Here is a 6044-nt window from a genome sequence, read left to right as displayed (position 1 = left end):
ATTCAGGAGTTGGAAGGTCATGTTGCAGCTGTACAGGACATTGGTTAGGCCACTGTTGGAATATTGCATGCAATTCTGGTCTCCTTCCTATCGGAAAGATGTTGTGAAATTTGAAAGGGTTCGGAAAAGATATACAAGGATGTTACCAGGGTTGGAGGATTTGAGCTATAGGGAGAGGCTGAACAGGCTGGGGCTGTTTTCCCTGGAGCGATGGAGACTGAGGGGTGACCTTATAGAGGTTTACAAAATTATGAGGGGCATGGATAGGGTAAATAGGCTAAGTCTTTTCCCTGGGGTCGGGGAGTCCAGAACTAGAGGGCATAGGTTTAGGGTGAGAGGGGAAAGATATAAAAGAGACCTAAGGGGCAATATTTTCACACAGAGGGTGGTACGGGTATGGAATGAGCTGCCAGAGGAAGTGGTGGAGGCTGGTACAATTGCAACATTTAAGAGGCATTTGGATGAGTATATGAATAGGAAGGGTTTGGAGGGATATGGGCCTGGTGCTGGCAGGTGGGACTAGATTGAGTTGGGATATCTGGTCAGCATGGACACCTCTATGATTCTATGATCCTTGGTATGGAAGGATTGTCTTATGAGCAAAATTAAACAGGCTGGGACTCTATTCATTGGAGTTTCGAAGAGTGAGAGGTGATTTTATTTGAATATATAGGATTCTTGAGGGGCTTGACAGGGTCAATTCTGGGTGAACATTTCCCCTCGTGGGAGAGTCTAAAACCAGAGGACACGGTCTCAGAATTAAGGAGTGTCAGTTTAGGACTGAGATGACAGGAAATTTACTGCTTCAAGGGTTGTGAGTCTTTGGAACTCCTTGCCACAGAAAGCTTTGAGGGGGGCGGGGGGGGCAGAGACCTTGTGTATATTTATGGATGAGATAGATAGATTTTTGATCACCAGGGGAGTTGAGGGATGCAGAGAAACAGCGGCACAGTGAAAGCGAGGAGTACTGGATCCGCCATAATCCCATTGAACAGTGGAGCAGGCTCAAGAGTGTAGTAAGGAGAGGTTAAAGATGGCTGCGAATACTCCAGCCAACTGGTCTGCACAGGATCTGAGTCCACGGCTGGGGACTCCATCCAGGCCAGTCACTTTCCATGAGTTCCCTCTCAGGAATGCCGATCAATGCCAACAGTGGTGACCGTGGGTACAAGTATATCCAAGGCTCTTGAGATAGGTCCCATCATTTCATTGACCTTTTTGTGGTTCTTAATCAGCTCCACCCTTCCTCTTGCAACCTTATACTATTTCTTATAGCTTCAGTAGACATTTGGATTCTCTTCTATATTAGTGGTCGACTTCTTATTCAACTCTTTCTTTGCTTTTCTCACATCATTTTCCCAATTCCCCTCTGAATCTTTTATATTCAGCCAAGTACTCCATTGTCTTCTTCGCCTCCTATCCGTCACAAGTACATGAAGCTTTTCCTTCATTTCTTTATTCTTCTGCCTTTATATTCTACCCTTAGGTTTATTTCTCATTGTTTTAAGATGGCACCACAGAATGGCAACACTGCACAACACTTTTCACTGTATTTTGTAACAAAATATACGTGACAATAAGTAAATCAAATAAATTTAATCAATATTTTTTTTTTGCTTCATCTTAATCTCCCTAGTTACCGCCATTTGGGAAGCTCTGGATTTGTTTGATTTTCCTTTCCCCTTTGTGAGAATATATGTTGACTGTACCAAAGGCAGTCTGTCACTCCATCACAGTCTTTCCTGCTCATCTCAATCCATAACCTTAATTTATTTGCCCCGATCCATTTTAACCCCTCGTAGAGTCAAATTTCCCTCCGTTAAGTATTCTTATTCTGATTTGTTCCTGGGTTTTTCCTACAGCCAACATAAAACTTGTGATAGAGCTGGTGTTCCTCCCTGTCCTTTACCCTATTGACGTCAAAGTCTGTCATCAAATAATTAAAGTATCTCCTTTTATAGTTCTTATATAATCTCCTTGCAAATTTATTCCATTACACCTTCCCACTAGGTGGTGGCCTATTGACTACACAAAAGAATGCAAATTGTACCTTTTCTGTTCCTAAATTCAAAACAAATAAGCTCCTCTATGACATTCTTTCTTTCTAGTAATGCAATGTTCTCCTATGATCGATATCATAAGCCCTATTCTTCCCCTTTGTTTCCAGTACACTAGTATCCAGGAATATTTAAAACCCAGTCCCGCCTTTCTTTGAGCCTGGTCTCTGTTATTGCTAAAACATCATATTTCCAATCTGAAATTACGACACTTCATGCATTTATGTAAATGCACCATAACTCTAATTTAGACTTTCTTACTTTCCCTAATTACTTACTTCTGAAGAAGAGTCAGGTTGGACTCAAAATGTTAACTCTGATTCTTTCTCTACAAATGCCGTCAGACCTGCTGAGTTTCTTCAGCACTTTCTGTGATTGTTTCAGATTTTCAACATCCATAGCATTTTGATTTTATTCCAGTGTTAATTAACACTGTCCATTCCATAGCACGCGAGAATGAACTGTTTGTTGGTAACAGGAAGTCCATTTCTACAAACCTACGCAATGCACAGTTCATTATTCTCTCATGATGCCTTCCAACCAGACCTCAACAATGAAGGTTAATTTTTCTGGCTCAGTAAAAAGTCTTTGAGCACCATAGCAGCATCTCAGTTTCTGGGCTGCAAGCTGTGTTCAACTCTAACCTTGGAGATTGTTGGCCATGGGAGGTGTGATATAACGTAACCATACAGGCCAATTATCAATCTGTAAATATTTCTGATCTGCCTATGACAGTTCCAACCAGAGAGTTTCCTGGTCAGACAGACCAATGGCAGCTTCCTCTACATGCGAAAACATTCCTTTCACGGGCTCTAGCCATAAGCAAGTTTCATTTTTGTTTTGAGGAGCTACAAGCAAGAGAGATTCCTCTATTATTGGCTCCCATGTTTGAAAATAGGAACTTCATAACCTGGCTTATTTTGTTGAACAATTGAAATTCTAAGCAAGAGGCTCATAGAACACTTGACCATTCTCTTTAGGTTAGGTGAATTGGCCATGCTAAATTGCCCGTAGTGTTAGGTGAAGGGGTAAATGTAGGGGAATGGGTCTGGGTGTGTTGCTCTTCGGAGGGTCGGTGTGGACTTGTTGGGCTGAAGGGCCTGTTTCCACACTGTAAGTAATCTAATCTAATCCATTCCCCATTGAGCAGATATCAGATTAGAAACCAAAATGATTCTAAACTTTACGAAATGATCCATATGGACGTTGAGAGGGTGTGAGAATGTTTCCTTTCATTGGAGAGCCAGGGATCAAAATGCATACTCTCAGAATAAAAGAGCAGCAATTTAAGGCTGGAGGATTTTTTTTCTCTCTCAGAGAGTTGTGAGACTTAGAACTCACTCTCTTCTCTCAGAGAGCTGTGGGGGCAAAGTCTTTGTGTATACTTAAAGCTGAGATAGACAGGTTCTTGATCAGTAGGGGAACTAAGGGTTATGGGGGAAATGCAGGAAAGTAGATGTGGGTGTTGAATCAGCCATGATCTTATCGAATGGTGGGCCAGGCTCAAAGGGCTGAGAAGGCCTATTCCTGTTGCTACCAGAAATTACTGAAGAAACTCTGCCGGTCAGATAGCATCTGAAGACAGAAAGAAGAGTTAATATATCGAGTCCAGTGACTCTGCTTCAGTTCTCCTGTCCTTATGGTCTTATGGACATGACAATATATTCTATGTCAATATGAAAAGTGCTATCCATTGCTGAGCACCATCATTTTGAGGTGTATACATCAGCGAGGCACAGTAGTAGCATCTGTTTCTGGCCCAGAAACTTTTTGTTCAAATGCTTAGGTATCTAGGTTGATGCAAACACAATTATTTAACAGCTTTGAGCTAAAATTGCCCTTGCTCTTCAGTGCCCATTGAATGGCCCTCCACAATCATATGCTTTCTAATATAACTGAAAAATACTTGACGACCACGCACCATCCAATGACCACTTGGCTAATCTTATGGCTGTTTGTGTTTGTCTCATTAATTGCATGTGATACTTTTCCAATTATCGTTTGGGGGGGGGGGGGGGTGGTCAGTCGCCTTAGGCCAGGAGTGACTCTACATATTGTACACTGCAGGGTGACATGTTCACTGTCAGGCACAGAGCAGTTTGCTATCGATGGAACCATCCCATTGTTGAATTTGGCAAATCAACAGCAAAGGTTAAGGAATGAAGTCGTTAGGTAGCTCTGCCCTAATCAATTCTGAACGAATGATTTCGATATCTGCGATTTTGTTTAATTGGAAGACTGCATTGTTGCCACCCGCCATCAATTTTGCTCTTGGTGAGTATTTTTTTTTGCAACAACGTTACAACTTTCAGTTGATTAACAATCATGAGGGAACATCAAAGGTTACAACTTCAGAGAGAAAAATATCAGAACGTTTCCCTTTGTCTTAACGCTTTTTCTTGTGAAATACTTGCCGAATGAAACCGTGCACTTCCCATCCGTCCAACGCCTTTCATCTTTTTTTATATATAAAAAACGACAGCTTGCTGATTTGACAAGTTCTTAAAGCGGCAATCCTCTTCATTGTATGAGGACCCATCTCAATTGCACTTCGGGTCATCGATCCCCCACACAATCATTGAAGATGCATCGGCCTGGGATGGGGAACACGTTCGTAAAGTGCACATCCTCCATGACGGGAAATAAACGAACAGTGGGCTAGCACGAAATTTCCAGAACTGGTGTCCAATGGAGCCATTCTTTCAATCTGTATTCCGGTTTCTCCATCGGGAGCTCGGCAGTCACTTCACGAGGGGCGTGTTAAAATGTAAGGTACACACACACAAAAAATTAAACGTGAAGATACGGTCAGGGCACGTGGAGTAGGAAAAACACGCACACAGACTCGAGCTTTGTATGTTACCCTGAAGTTCAATTTCTTCATCGTCTTAACTCCAGCTATGTTTAAAACGATTTCTGTCTTAAGTTTTACTGAGACGCTTTTAGGTTTATTTTAATCACAGTAACTTGACACGCTCTTTCAAATGACTGAAAATGTTTTCTCTTGTTAAATTGGGTGAAGTTTCCGTGGTAGTAATGTTAAATCATTGCTGAAACATTCACCGAAAGAATGCATTTCTAAGGCAATCCCTCTGTGCGTTCGTTGAAGTTAGTAACTTAGATTTAAAAATCGGTGGTGGGCTGTAATTTGTGCCTCGCTGTGCATCGAGTATTTCAACAGTTGCAAGTACATTTTGATTGGTCAGGTCCACTTTTATCTGTGGGTGACTTTTCTCTTTAAGCGCTTTAGCCAGCTCGACGTTATAAATTAAATGAAAAGAAATATATACACTGCAAACTGAATTTAAATTGTGGAGTCTGGGCTAAGATACACAGGAGTTGGGGGAAATAGGGAAAGTGACAAACACGGGATAGAGGGATTGCCCATAAGGAGAGAGAGAGAGCTGAAGAGGAGAGGAAAATACCGTACAGATATTATATATGTTTTTTTTTTAAATTGCTGGCTTTTTCTGTTCCACAACACCATTAATTCAGCTCCATCGGACAGGAATGCGGGATTTCACAGCTCACTGCTTTCCCCTCCTGCCTGAGAGAGGGCTGGTGTGCTCCAATCTCCCTCCGTAATTTTTATACATATAAAAAATTAGGAGGTGTGGTGTCTGGGGCGGGGGGGGGGAGTGAAATCATAGGAAGAAAGGGGAGTGTGTGAAAGAAAATACAAAAGAGGCAGGAGGAGAGGGCGCCCTGGTCTGTTCTGTGTATATGCGCGTGTGTATATATGTGTGTATGTATGTGTATATGCATGTGTGTATATGCATGTGCATGTGTGTACATGCATGTGTGTGTATGTGTACATGCGTGTGTGTGTATATGCACGTGTGTGTGTATACGTATGTGTATATGTATATACATGTGTGTATGTGCATGTGTGGTATATGCATGTGTGTATATATGCATGTGTATGTGTGTGGATGTGTGTGTATGTGTGTGGGTGTGTGTGTATGTGTATGCATGTGTGTATGTGTG

This window comes from Chiloscyllium plagiosum, chromosome 25, assembly GCF_004010195.1.
Source record: "Chiloscyllium plagiosum isolate BGI_BamShark_2017 chromosome 25, ASM401019v2, whole genome shotgun sequence".
In the NCBI taxonomy this organism is placed as follows: Eukaryota; Metazoa; Chordata; class Chondrichthyes; order Orectolobiformes; family Hemiscylliidae; genus Chiloscyllium; species Chiloscyllium plagiosum.
Note: the sequence above shows the minus strand (reverse complement) of the source record.